The sequence below is a fragment of the Ovis aries genome, chromosome 2 (assembly GCF_016772045.2).
Source record: "Ovis aries strain OAR_USU_Benz2616 breed Rambouillet chromosome 2, ARS-UI_Ramb_v3.0, whole genome shotgun sequence".
Classification (NCBI taxonomy): domain Eukaryota; kingdom Metazoa; phylum Chordata; class Mammalia; order Artiodactyla; family Bovidae; genus Ovis; species Ovis aries.
The window spans coordinates 125,974,255-125,989,206 of NC_056055.1; the positions used below are offsets into that span (position 1 = coordinate 125,974,255).

Here is a 14,952-nt window from a genome sequence, read left to right on the forward strand (position 1 = left end):
CACATGAAGACACAGCAAGAAAGCGGCAGTCTACAAGGCAAGATGAAAGTTCTCACCAGAAACCTAACTGGTTCAAACTTTGACCTTGACTTGTAACCTCTGAAACTGAAAACCTAAATTTCTGTTGAGGAAACCACCTAGGCTATGGTATTTTATTATGGCAGCCTGAGCAGACTGAAATATTCATTGTCTCCAATTTTTCACCTTCCATTCTATTTTGAATCTACTTCACTTTGTTTTCCTTTACTCCACTAATATGCTTTTCTTCAATATCATCAATTATCATCAATTTACTAAGGTCTGTTTTCATTCGTTGGGCTTTCCTGGTGGCTTAACAGTAAAGAAACCACCTGCCAATGCAGGGGATGTGGGTTTAATCCCTGGGTCAGGAAGATCCCCTGGAGAAGGGAATAGAAACCCACTCCAGTAATCTTGCCTGGGAAATCATATGGACAGACGAGCCTGCCAGGCTATATCGATGGAGTCACAGAAGAGTCAGGCATGACTTAGTGACTAAACAACAACTTTCTTAGTATTTGACAGAATATTCATTATTGAAATACTTTTACAGTTGTCTTCCAGACTATAATCTCTGCTTTTTTTTTTTTTTTTTTTTTTTCCTGTCTCACTGGCTTATCCTCATGCCTCTTTCAGTTCAGTTCAGTCGCTCAGTCGTGTCCAGCTCTTTGCGACCCCATGAATCGCAGCACGCCAGGCCTCCCTGTCCAGCACCAACTCCTGGACTTCACTCAGACTCACGCCCATCGAGTCCGTGATGCCATCCAGCCATCTCATCCTCTGTCGTCCCCTTCTCCTCCTGCCCCCAATCCCTCCCAGCATCAGAGTCTTTTCCAATGAGTCAACTCTTCGCATGAGGTGGCCAAAGTACTGGAGTTTCAGCTTTAGCATCATTCCTTCCAAAGAAATCCCAGGGCTGATCTCCTTCAGAATGGACTGGTTGGATCTCCTTGCAGTCCAAGGGACTCTCAAGAGTCTTCTCCAACACCACAGTTCAAAAGCATCAATTCTTTGGCGCTCTGCCTTCACAGTCCAACTCTCACATCCATACACGACCACAGGAAAAACCATATCCTTGACTAGACAGACCTTAGTCGGCAAAGTAATGTCTCTGCTTTTGAATATACTATCTAGGTTGGTCCTAACTTTTCTTCCAAGGAGTAAGCGTCTTTTAATTTCATGGCTATAATCACCATCTGCAGTGATTTTGGAGCCCCCCAAAATAAAGTCTGACACTGTTTCCACTGTTTCCCCATCTATTTAGTTCATTCTTTTTGACTTCCCTGACCTCTGTAGTAGAGTATGCCAGATCACTATCCTTGGATATCTTTTCTACTCTCCCTTGATGTTCATGTCAAGGTTCATCATTGCAAAATGATGATGATAATACCAATTCTGTTGTATTAATTGAGTTAATGCAATATATAAAGTACTTATAAAAGAACATGGTATATTATAATCTGTATATAAATATTCTGACCACTATATCAGGGCTTCCATGGTGGCTCAATCAGTAAAGAATCTGTCTGCAATGCAGGAGACATAGGTTCTACCCCTGGATTGGGAAGATCCCCTGGAGAAGGGAATGGCAACCCACTGCCGTATTCTTGCCTGGAGAATCCCATGGACAGAGGGGGCTGATGGGCTACTGTCCATGGGGTCACAAGAGTCAGACATGACTTAGTGACTAAATCAACCACTATATTATTATTTTTTAATTTCAAATACCATTTATATGTTGACAATTCTCAAGTATATATTTCTCCACTGGTGTTCTTTAAATTCTAGAATTACAGATAAGCTTGACTGGAGGGATCACTATTTCACATATTATATAGTAACCTTCACAAAAATAGGAGGGCATGCAGAGTATATGAGCATAGAATCAAACAGAAAGTCACCATACTTGTAGAAATTCTCTCCTAGTTGCTTTTTTGTTCATAGCAAAATAAGAAATGAGGTCATCAGCAAAAGCAGGTCATTCCATGGCAGTGTTAAGAGCTGCCTTGATGCCTGTGGTTATCAATTAACATGAGATTAGACAGTATTTTCAGGTGACTTTTCTCCAGCCATATTCTGCAGCAAGTTTTCAGATCTGGAATTGGTAAGTAGTTGCATTTAACCAGGGTTGAAGTTAATTCCAAGTAACAGAGAGAGGAAAAAGGGACAATGAGTGATTATAATCATGGAACTGTGAACTCTGGGTTGATACCACTGTTATCTTTGCCCCCATTTAATGTTTTTGCCCTTGAATGTCATTTTATTTGAAGGTTATAATGCCACTGATATTTCCTGCTCATTGCACTAAGCTGGCATTTTCACTTGCCTTTTTACCCTTAACAGCTCTAAGAAACTTGTTTTTAGTTTCTCATATAAATTACAGAATTCAGAGCAGTGGTGATAGTGGAGAGGTTTTAAATCCAGAAATCTGTTTCTCCATCTAAAAGCAATATTTTCTGTTCTCCTTTCACAGGTGGAATAAATACCTCTCAAGTAGCATTTATGAAGTTAGAAATGATTTCAGTGATAATTTAGAACCTTAACTTTTGTTTCATCTTTTGAGTCTCAAATGTATAAAAAAATTTTCTTACCTTGCTACAGAGGGTGAGCAATGCATTTCTGCTTTGAGATGTCAAGATAAAACATGAACATTATCTGAAAGAACAATCGGACACAGATTTAAGGAGAACAGTTTTTTTTTTTTCATTTTTAGAACTATAATCTGCAAGATAGAAGGTCCAGTTGCTACGGCAAGTAGTAGGAAGCAGAGCCTGGCTGCTATGCTAAATCATTTTTCTGGAAGCTGGCTGGATAGACTTTTCTGAACCAGTATGGCCGCCCACCTCAGAAGCCTTCTGGAGCAGTGTCTTCACCTTACTTGGCACATCCTCCAAGAGGCGTGCTGCTCCTTCAGGAATCTCATCCCTTCTGGACCGTGGCAGCAGTGTATTTTTCAAAAGCATTTTCAAGTTCAACATTTGCTCCTGCTAATTGTCCATGGCCTCACTTTGTCCTCAGTCCCTGTTATTTTGAGTTTCCTTGCCTGTTCCTAATGCTAGATTGCAATTTAATTTTGTTCCTATTATAATAAGTGCTGGCTATTTCAATGGCAGGTGAAGAGGATTAAAGTGCATGGGTTCATTCACTGTAAATTAAAAGTGAAACATTACTGACAGAAAAATGTCAATAAACCCTACAGTGATTAGTCCAGGGGATTTGGAAGGCAGACAAGCCACTGCTAGAAAGATGACAGGGAGGGTACCTGGTGGAGGATACCTAGTTTTGTTTTGATGATTGTAAGTACTTTCTAGAAAGTTTGCCTCTGAAATCAATACTATGAAGTCTATATGTAACAGGTATTTCTTAACGGAGGAAGCACTCTAATCAGTTAAGGGGCTATAACAATAAAATGGTGGCACCTAAGGGAACAAACCATGTAATAACATTATTAGCACTGTACTGTACTTAAAATCCAGTGATTTATTTGCAAAGAATGCCCTTGAAGTCTTAAGAGACAAAAGTAGTTGACAATCAGAATCTAGGAGAAACAACATTTTATTTATGAACATTAGAGTTCTAGGTCTATCATATATGCTTTGTAGCTATTAAAATTTTACTTCAGTGAAATGCGGTTAACTAAAAAATTTTCACACTTTAATGAATCAAGCAGTTTTTAAAGTTTGCACAGTTTAAAGAAAACAGTCTTGCAAAAGAGATTGCAAAATTTCATGCATTCTACTTTTGATATCTGCACTGGTTTATCTTGATCTTAGTTTCAAACTTTGCAATAGCTTTTCAAGGTCTATTTACAATGGCACCCTTTTCAAAGATCAAGAAATTCCACTACTATATAGAGAAATTTCCAGGGATTTTAGACAGGTATTCAAAGCATAGGTATTAATACAAATATTGACTTTATATTTTGTTGAACATCTAGATTTATTGTCCCTCAAGGCAAGTATTGACCTTATCTTCCAGTCAATAAATCTCTATGTTCACTGCCACAAAAGTCAATATCTGCTTCATATCCATTTTCTCAGAAAATAACTACTTCTATTCATGCTGCAATGATTAGCACTTAAAAGTGAACGCTTATTAAAAGGAAAGAGCACATGAAAAAATTGTTAATTGGCAAATAAAGAATTTGTTGACTAAGCAAACAAATAATCCTAAAATGAATCTAAGATGCCTAAGCTTTTATATGAAGGGTTTGATTTACAAATTATTTTTGCCAAGAAAATAAAAAACTGTTATAATCAGTGAGTAGAATGGGAAGGAGAAGAATTAAGCACCTGTTGAGAATTTAGCTAAGCTACTACATGGTACTGCTGCCTTAGCATCCACTTTGTGTCAAGAGAACCTCGGGGGTCATAAGCCATCATTAGTTTCTCATGCAAGTTGTAAGCCCTAAATAAAGCCAGAGAGTCACAAGTAAATATATATTCCTAGTATGACTTCCCCAACAGCCTTGATGATAAATAGTTTCTCTGCCTTCCAAAGCCTTTCCCTTGGGCTGCTCAGAGATCTTCCCAAACCCCACTCTCTTGGTTTTTAATTGACCAGTCTAGCCTTAACCAATGAACTCCAAAACACTCTACCTGCAGATCATAACAAAGGCATAGGCCCAAGTCCTGCCACTCTCTCTGTCTGCATGCTCCTGAAATCTCACTGTGTGGCCCCTGGAGGCATGAGGTGTACTCTCTCTAGGACCTGTGAACAATTTGCTATTTCAATTACCTTGTGGTCTTTTGTCAAACCATCTGACACGCCAGAGCTCTGCTTACCAAATATTAATTTAATGAAGCTATAAGAGTATATGTTTATATTTTATAAATTTGTTTTTTTCTCCCAAACTACTAAGGTTTCTTTATAGTTCAATTCAGTACAGTTCAGTCACTCAGTTGTGTCCAACCCCTTGCAACCTCATAAACCACAGCATACCAGCCCTCCCTGTCCATCACCAACTCCCAGAGTCTACCCAAACCCATGTCTATTGAGTCGATGATGCCATCCAACCATCTCATCCTCTGTCATCCCCTTCTCCTGCCCTCAATCTTTCCCAGCATTAGGGTCTTTTCAAATGAGTCAGCTCTTCACATCAGGTGGCCAAAGTATTGGAGTTTCAGCTTCAACATCAGTCCTTCCAATAAACACCCAGGACTGATCTCCTTTAGGACAGACTGGTTGGATCTCCTAGGGACTCTCAAGAGTCTTCTCCAACACCACAGTGCAAAATCATCAATTCTTTGATGCTCAGCTTTCTTTATAGTCCAACTCTCACATTCACACATGACCACTGGAAAACCATAGCCTTGACTAGACACACTTTTGTTGACAAAGTAATGTCTCTGGTTTTCAATATGCTGTCTAGGTTTGTCATAACTTTCCTTCCAAGGAGTAAGTGCCTTTTAATTTCATGGCTGCAATCACCATCTGCAGTGATTTTGGAGCCCAGAAATATGAAGTCTACCACTGTTTCCACTGTTTCCCTATCTATTTGCCATGAAGTGATGGGACCGGATGCCATGATCTTTTTCTGAATGTTGAGCTTTAAGCCAACTTTTTCACTCTGCTCTTTCACTTTCATCAAGAGGCTTTTGAGTTCCCCTTCACTTTCTGCCATAAGGGTGGTGTCATCTGCATATCTGAGGTTATTGATATTTCTCCTAGCAATCTTGATTCCAGCTTGTGCTTCCTCCAGCCCAGCATTTCTCATGATGTACTCTGCATATAAGTTAAACAAGCAGGGTGGCAATATACAGCCCTGACGTACTCCTTTTCCTATTTGGAACCAGTCTGTTGTTCCAAATCTTCAAAAGAGGGCAGGGCTGGGGCAGGAGCTGGGTGGGAGGTTCAAGAGGGAGGGAACATATATATACCTATGGCTGATCCATGTTGATGTATGGCAGAAACGAACACATTGTTGTGATTATCCTTCAATTAAAAATAAAGAAAGAAAATATTTTTAAATAAATCAAAAATAAACTTTTGGTTTGAGTGCATCCAAAAGAATAAAAGATAAACTTAGAAGTAAATTTAACAAAAGAAGTTAAAAGATTACAGCCTTTAAACTATAAAACATTGTCAAAAGAAATTAAAGATTAAAAAATTAAAAAAACATAAATTTTGTCTTAAATTGTTGAGAATTTGGGGATTGGAGGTTGTTACTTTAGAACAACCTTGCTTACAATATTGATATAGTAACTAAAAGAGTAATAGATTTACTAATTTTAAGTAGTTCTTTATAACAATTTTCTATTTACTTTTTTATATGCAAGATAGTAAATCTTTGTGGTGACTTCCTGTGATTTTATTTTATGCTTTTTCTAATGCAAGACTTTTGAAAATGAGTAGTCTATTTTATGTCCTATGGGAAGCTAGAGTTCTTAACTCTCTTAAGTAGGTGTCTGAGGAAATGAATGGAGAATCTTGGGGTTATACTCTCTTTCAAGGAAGATGATTCAAACACCTGCTGTGAGCAACAGTCATCTCCTTTATGTAGAGATCACTAACACTATCCAATAAACACCCAGTGTGAGCACTAAAACTGTTCCCTGATACTTGATTCAAATCTCTTCCTCTTAGTAACAGAACGTCTGTTCTTCCCCTCTTCTAAGATATTAGGTGTGGACCTGTTACTCACCAGGAAATATAACCATACGTGGCACACTATTTCCAAATGGAAATACCTACCTGACCTCACATGAGATGTTAGAGCCAGAAATGTGAAAGCCTGATCACTGAGTATGCAGGAAAGCTTACCTGGCGGGTTGCTCAAACCCACTGTGAACTTGCACTGATAATAAAGAGAAAAAGCTTTATATTAAGCTACAGATATGGGGAATGGGGAGGGTAGTTGCTTATTCAGCATAACCTAAGCCATTGATGGGCTTCACAGGTGGTGCTAGTGGTAAAGAACCCATCTGTCAATGCAGGAGATTTAAGAGACATGGGTTAGATCCCTGGATCAGGAAGATCCCCTGGAGGAGGCCATGGCAACCCATTCCAATATTCTTGCCTGGAGAATCCCATGGACAGAGGAGCCTGCTGGGTTGCAGTCCGTGGTTTCACAGAAAGTCAGACAAGACTGAAGTGACTTAGCACGCACATGCGCAAACCACTAATACCTCTATACTGACTAGTAAATGATCAAGGACTCTAGCTCCAGGCATAATTCTTAGCATGCTTCTGCAATAACAGAATCAATGCAATCATGGAGACATCTTTTTCACCAACTCAAAATAAAGAAGGAAGGAAAAAAAAGTTTGTTTTTTTTTTTTTAATGCAGCATATCTCATTTAGAAATATGAGTCCTTTTCCCCTCTTTCATCACCTTTTACATCATTACTGAATTCTGCTTTCATCTCTAAAAATCACTTTAAGTTCTGCCTTTACCTGAGGTGGCCAAAGGCCAAAAGTTTTCAATCGCAGTTCTCATTAAAATTCTAAACATGATTTCTTTTCCTGTCACCTAATTAAACAAGTTCCCTTTTTTGTGTGTATTCAGCAATAATGCTGTCACTTTTCTATACACTCTACTGGCTATAATTAATTATTACTTTATCTAGAACTTAGTGGACTATAATTCTTCAGGCCAATTTTGTAAGAAATATGGTCTTGACAGAAACCTAATCTTGAAGAGATTACAGTGCACCATCATTATGAGTCTCTCTATGGCAGTATATAATCCTATCATGGAATGACAAAGCCCATGGATCTTGGCACTCAGCTACATAAGTTAGTGGCAACAATATTGAAGGTGGCAGCCTATTCACCTTTCAGGGTGGCAGCACTAATGCAGCTGCTTCTCTTCATTTGAGCTCCAGAGGCTGACCCAGGAGATGGTATGAAAGAAAATCTTGGAAAAGGAGTTCATCACAGAGTAAAGAAAGAAAAGACTCTCAATATGTTGCATTTTCTCTCCTTGCCAAACAATATATGGCTCTTGTCTCCTTAGAAAGGGGTTTCCTAGGTAATTTTAGGGTGCTGAATGAGGGATGGAGGGATCTATGACCTTTGTGATCCATTAGTCCTTGTCATTTCCTCTTGAAAATTATACTCAGTCTTTTGACCTTCAAAATTCTTTGTTACTTTTTTCACATTTGGTGTAATGGTCTATACCTGTTTTCTACACTTATTTTATAGCATTTATTTCTTGTTAAAAAATAATTAAATATCACCAAACTAAAGAACTCATTTCTCAGAACACTTAATTCCCTCGACCCAAGTGAAATAAGTTGCAACTCTTAGAATAAAAGCTATACAAATGGCTAGTGTGTCCGTATGTGAGTCAGTGTGTATGTGTGTATGATTGCATATACATGCTACCTTATAAATACAGTCATTCATACTAAACCCAATTCAGGAACTAACGCTTTATATACAGAAAAATAACAAAAAAATCTACTATGTTATGTTATTTTATTCTGTAATTGTTCCCTGTATCATTTTAATCTTCACAGCTACCATGCAAACAGAAATTCTGTCTAATACACCAGAAATTACCTACCACAAAGCTCACCATTTTTAAAAGAATAGAATAGTTTCTGTTTAGCACATTGTTTAACTTAGTTAGGGGTAAATGGAAATTTGTCAGGATCTCAGATCTCTTTCTGGAGAAGGCAATGGCACCCGCACTCCAGTACTCCTGCCTAGAAAATCCCATGGACGGAGGAGCCTGGAAGGCTGCAGTCCATGGGGTCGCTGAGGATCAGACACAACTGAGCAACTTCACTTTCACTTTTCACTTTCATGCACTGGAGAAGGAAATGGCAACCCACTCCAGTGTTCTTGCCTGGAGAATCCCAGGGATGGGGAGCCTGGTGGACTGCTGTCTGTGGAGTCACACAGAGTCAGACACGACTGAAGTGACTTAGCAGCAGCAGCAGCAGATCTCTTTCAAAGCATGCAGTCAGTGAGGTCTGACTTATTTCATTATGTTGGTTTGGTTTGGTTTAGTTTTCTCTTCTAGTGTTTTCATGCAAAGTTTAAATGTAGATGATATATTTTTAAAAAACATATATGAGAATCCTTTCAGGTACCCTGACCACCACATCTTTCCTCTATCCATAGCTGGAGATATTTGATCCCCACTTAGCCATGCTCCAGGATTTTGTATGTCTTTTAAAAGAGAAAACTTAGTTTAGTCGATGATTCATTAAGTCAACTGATATTTCCAGTCCTAATTTGATCTCACATAATAGAAACACAGCTGCCTTACAAATGCCGGACTTGCTGGCACCATGGGTGCAGCTGCCCTGCTGAACTCAGGATGTTGGGGCAGAGAGAAAGCAGTTATTTCTACACTCAGTGCTCAGAACAGTGGGCACTAAGGATGGTTTATAGCCAGACATCACTGAGGGTTGCCTGAGGGAGCACCTTGTTCTCCTGTGCACAGAAGATAAGGCTTGGGAGAATTAAGTGAAGGGACAAGCACGTGGCAAGCTTTGGGTGCAGTGAGATTCACCAGGAGAGGGTCTCCCACTGCAAATGATTGTTCTGCAGATCTGTGTGGCAAGGACTTGTTAGGAATCCTTGGACAAGAATGACATGCATCTCTGGCTGAGGGCTGCTGGGCAAGTATCAAGACCCTCTGGGGCCTCTGGGCCCAGAACCTGGCCCAGAAGTGCTCATGCCCTGAGGGCCTTGAGACAAGGTGTCACTCTGGAAGGAAGGCCAGAAGATCAGGCCAAGGTTGACAAACACTGCCAGGAGCCAACATGAGGAATCCCGCCTGTGGCAAAGGTCATGAGGAAGGAGGCCTGACAATACGCAAAGGCGGGATCAGGCCTCAGGGGTCCCCCTGGAGATTCTCAAGCATCTACCCCCCCAAACCAGAGTCTGCCTACCTTACTGCATTATGCTTTCACCTACACTTCTGACATTACCGGGGGCTATCCCCCACCACCTCTCTCTGAAAAGGGGCTAACTTAGAGCTCCAGTTAATAAATCTCCTGGGCGTGACAAGAGTGTTTCAGTCCAAAAATTCCTCTGATGGCTCTCTAGCCTGCCTGACAGGTTTATCCAGCCACATGTGATTGTTCACAGCCTCCCAACTGTGAGAGGCATGAGATGTTTTAGACTTTCTAAATACAGATTCTTTTGAGAAGTTAGAAAATTATTAATATAGTATTAGCAAGTTAGTTAGAAATTATACTGGTGGAGGGTTTCATTGTTGAGCCAGTATTTGCTACTAAGCCTCCATATCCTTTGCCCCTTATACACACTAATTGATATAACTAGCATATAGGAGAAATAAGTATTAACCTTGATATTGATCTCATTAGACCTTAGGCTAAGTAAATTCTTTTCTTGATTATAGCCCACTGCACCTTTGCCCTGTAGGAATGCAACTTTATCTGGTGCCTTTGGAGGGTGGTGCCTGACTTAACAAAAATCACCTTTGGAGAAAATAAGTTTTCCAGTTGACTAATCATCATCAGAAAGGGTCATAGAATGCTAGCAGGCCTCTTGGCCAGAAGATGATATAAATCACCTGAGAACTTTGTATATCGGAAGGAATGCAGAAAGAAAGCGTGGTTTCAATAAGGGTCAGGACTGCTGACCCTGCGTGACTTTGTATTTTCCATTTATCTCTACGTATAATTCAAAGTATAAATGCAGACCTGGAAAATAAAGAAACGGGACCAGTTTATGGAAAGACTGGTTTCCCCCATGTCGTCTTTTCTCCTTTTCAGGCTGAATTCCCATCTGGAGCGCGGAGGCTCACCGTGCCTACTTATTTGCCCTGGCATCTAAGACCCACGCGAGAGGGAGCCCAAGCCCTCTGCTATTCAAGCGGGTGCCGGTGGCCTACATAGACGGTGCAAACCCCTTGTCTTGGCGTTTTATTGGTTCTCCGCATAAACCAAGTTATTCAGCCTCTTTTCTCCACTGATTTTCCTACTACACTATTCTTTTCTAATCTCTCTCCATATCTTTAATTAAACAATTTTCCTCTAGATGCTGACTCTGTCCCTGCTTCTAATTACCCTGGATCCACCGGGGCTGGACCCTGGCAAAACACTGCTACAGAAAAATAGTTTGGGAGGAATCACTGATTAGATTCCCCTCCCAACTCAAAAATAAGAAATACACCTGAGTTCCAATAATTCAGTTCCCATCTTTTTGTCCAGGAGACCCTATTTTAAATACTTGCCCAGTATTCTACTTCTAATGGCAGAAAGTGAAGAGGAACTAAAGAGCCTCTTAATGAGGGTGAATGAGGAGAGTGACAGAGATGGCTTAAAATTAAATACTAAAAACTAAGATCATGACATTTGACTCATTACTTCATGGCAAATAGAAGGGGAAAATGTGGAAGTAGTGACAGATTTCCACTTCTTGGTCTCTGAAACCAATATGGATGGTGATTGCAACCATGAAATCAGAAGACGATTGCTTCTTGGCAGGAAAGTGGTGACAAACCTAGACAGTGTTTTGAAAAGTAGAGACATTACTCTGCTGGCAAAGGTCCCTATAGTCAAGGCTATGGTCTTCCCAGTGGTCACATAAGGTTGTGATAGCTGGATTTTAAAGAAGGCAGAATCCCTAAGAATTGATTCCTTTGAACTGTAGTGTTGGAGAAGACTCCTGAAAGTCCCTTGGAAAGCAAAGAGATTCAATCAGTCAATATTAAGGGAAATCAACCCTGAATACTCCCTGGAAGGACTGATGCTGAAGCTGAAGCTCCAATATTTTGGTCATCTGATGCAAATAGATGACTCATTGGAAAAGTCCCTGATGCTGGGAAAGATTGAGCGCTGAAGGAGAAGAAGGCATCATAGGATGAGATGGCTGAATAGCATCACTGATGCAGTGGACATGAACTTGGGCAAACTTCAGGAGATGATGAGGGACAGGGAGGTCTGGTGTACTGCAGTCCATGAGGTTGCAAAGAATTGGACATGACGGGGCGACTGAACAACAACAACATTCTATTTCTTATAGTAGCACCCTGACTTAAACTATTGCACACATTTAAAACTAAGTACAACTCCTGAATTCAAGTTCAGAAGCAGAAAGAACAATCAGTAGGTAAGCAACGACCCTTCTGCTGTCACTTAGAATGTGACATACTCTTAGAATGTCTTTTGTTATATACCTACCTAGCTAGCTATTTCTTAGTATTTCTGTATCATCTCTGATACTGGACTAATACCTGGAATGGAACCATACACCCCAGGGAATATCTTTGGCCAGGATATTACATCTTTGTACCTACACCTGAATTACCCACCAAGTGCCAGCTTCATATTAATGAGGATATTAGTTTAAACCTTTCCAATTTTACTTAGATGACTGTCTTGTAATATAGTATGCATCTTATAAGCTATTATCAGTGATTTTCTTTTTTATAAAACTTTATTTCTTTTCCAAAGATCAGAGGTATGCTTGATTATATAACATATAAGACTATTATATTTTAAGTGTAATCTGAGACCTCCTATTCAAATATCATGTGGATATCAGTATTATTTTGCAAATCTGAACTAGTTTTTGCTGTCATTTTCTAGAAGGAAATTGCCTAATTCATATTTCTGGCCTCAAAAAATATTTAAGCTTTTACCTCATCACAATTGTGTGGTATTTTATACAAAAGCCTGGATAATGATGATAATCATATTGTGATAACCAAACATAAAATAAACTTTAATAAGATTTTTCCTCATAATTTTAACCAAAATATTTTTTCTGAATTTCAGATTTATATTATTGTAAAAATTAATAGTAGAGACCTTGAAACACCAAAAATACTGTTTTCTGTTATGTCCTCTAAAACAAGAATAAAGGTGTTCTCTTATATTTGTGTTCCCTGAATTAAGTATCTTCTCACTGTGTTTCAAACACATATGTGACTCTAATAAGCAAGTTTCAGGTAATGCTGTAGACTTATTTCTCATCATCAGAAGTCATCTTTGATTTTCAACAAATGCTGACTTCTCATCTTGAAAGCCAAGGCAAGTATGAGAAATAATATCCATATATCAGCTTAGGATTTTCTGAAAAATCAAGATGGTACTTGAAAGTGAAAGTAAGTGACAGTGTTAGTCACTCAGTCATATCCAACTCTTTGCAACCCCATGGACTGTAGCCCATCAGGTTCCATGTCCATGGGATTCTCCAGGCAAGAATACTGGAGTAGGTTGCCATGCTCTTCTTAGAAAATGAAAAATAGAAAACCTGTGAACAGCATTCTATCTATTAAAAGTTACCAAGAGAAAAAGAAAAACTATACACGAATACCTATTAACCTCAAAATACAAAACAAACATAGTGTGCCTTCATCACACACACACACACACACACACACACACACACACAAAATATCTAAAGATTCTAACCTTTTTACTGGTTACAAGAATAACAATTGGATATACTTTTCACTTACAATCACTTACATCACTAACATTTTTCCCTGAAACTGGCTACTAAACAATGAAATAAGTTTGCTGATGACACTTCCTAGAAAAATCAGCATCTTCTGAGTGACTACTAAAATATTTCCCTTTGCAAAAGAATGGCAGACACCTCACTGGATATCAGGAATGGATAGGTTGATAGGGTTTTTATGAAGGTACAATGAGAAAGAAGGACATGAGAAGGAGATGCATTTTCATTATGAATAGATATGGTTAGCTGGAAGCTTTGAATTTTGATCTGAGGCATGCTGAAGAGAACAAGACAGGAAAGATGACCCTACAAGTTATCTGGGCAGCAATGACTGCTGAAAATTCGGGGGGAACAAGGGTCTTTAATGAGTTAGAAATGGAAAGAGAAGATACACTAGGTTATACATAGATCCAGAGTTTAGGATCAAAAGAAACACAGCATGTGAAGATGGTGGTGGTCAAAAAGTTTACAGACAGTATTTGTTCAAGATAAGCCATTGCGTCTGATGATTAGGAGATTACTGGAGATATTTACCATCTGACCCACCAGGGAAGCCTAACATTTAAGATAACAATCTCAGTGGAGTAATCTCACAGCGTCCTATACATCTCTCTAATGTAACCCTGTTTATATTTCGGAGAAGGCAATGGCACCCCACTCCAGTACTCTTGCCTGGAAAATCCCATGGACGGAGGAGCCTGGTAGGCTGCAGTCCATGGGGTTGCGAAGAGTCGGACACGACTGAGCGACTTCACTTTCACCTTTCACTTTCATGCACTGGAGAAGGAAATGGCAACCCACTCCAGTGTTCTTGCCTGGAGAATCCCAGGGATGGGGGACCCTGGGAGGTTGCCATCTATGGGGTCTCACAGAGTTGGACATGACTGAAGTGAATTAGCAGTTTGCATAAATACTATTTACACATCCCTATATACTCATGTTTACAGTGTACATTATGTAGCGTTGGCTCCCATACATCTGTTATTTCTGAATGTATATCATAATACAAACAGTGTACACAACATGGGCTTACCTCTCAGTGAATTTTCAAAGTGAGCACACCATGTCATTAGCACTTAGGTCAAGAAAAGCAACATTACTAGCCACCCACTGGTCCCAGCCCCCTCTCCTTCTTCCAGTATCTATTTCCCAGGCAAGGGTATCAGTCATGTATCATTTTAATCCCAGAGTAGTTCACAGTCCTTAGAACTAAATACATGCATTTAGAATACTTAGATTTTTATTACAAAATTAGGAAATAAAAAAAGAGTATACTATATTATCAGGACCCAGTTGTTCAACATTTATAGTTTCTATGTCATGTTGGACTTAACTAAGCTCCAGGAAGAGATGCCAGAGAAAGGGAAGATGCAGTTCTCTCAGTGACAATATTGTAAGCTCAAACCACATGGTCTTCTTTGAGAATAAGATCAAAATTATATAACTAATACCTAGAAAAAAAGACCAAAATATTAGAGTTAATTATTTGAAGCTTTTTAAAAAATAGATAACTTCAGATAAGAGAAGCTCATATAAATGTGT

The 14,952-nt window shown here is 39.2% G+C and overlaps 1 non-coding gene across 1 annotated transcript; it reads left to right on the top strand.

Annotated features, from left to right (window-relative positions):
- Positions 1-9,239: 9,239 nt before the first annotated feature.
- Positions 9,240-9,373, top strand: LOC114115457 (small nucleolar RNA SNORA43). The gene has a single exon (XR_003589797.1). It is a non-coding gene; the product is annotated as a small nucleolar RNA SNORA43 (small nucleolar RNA).
- The last annotated feature ends 5,579 nt before the right edge of the window (positions 9,374-14,952 follow it).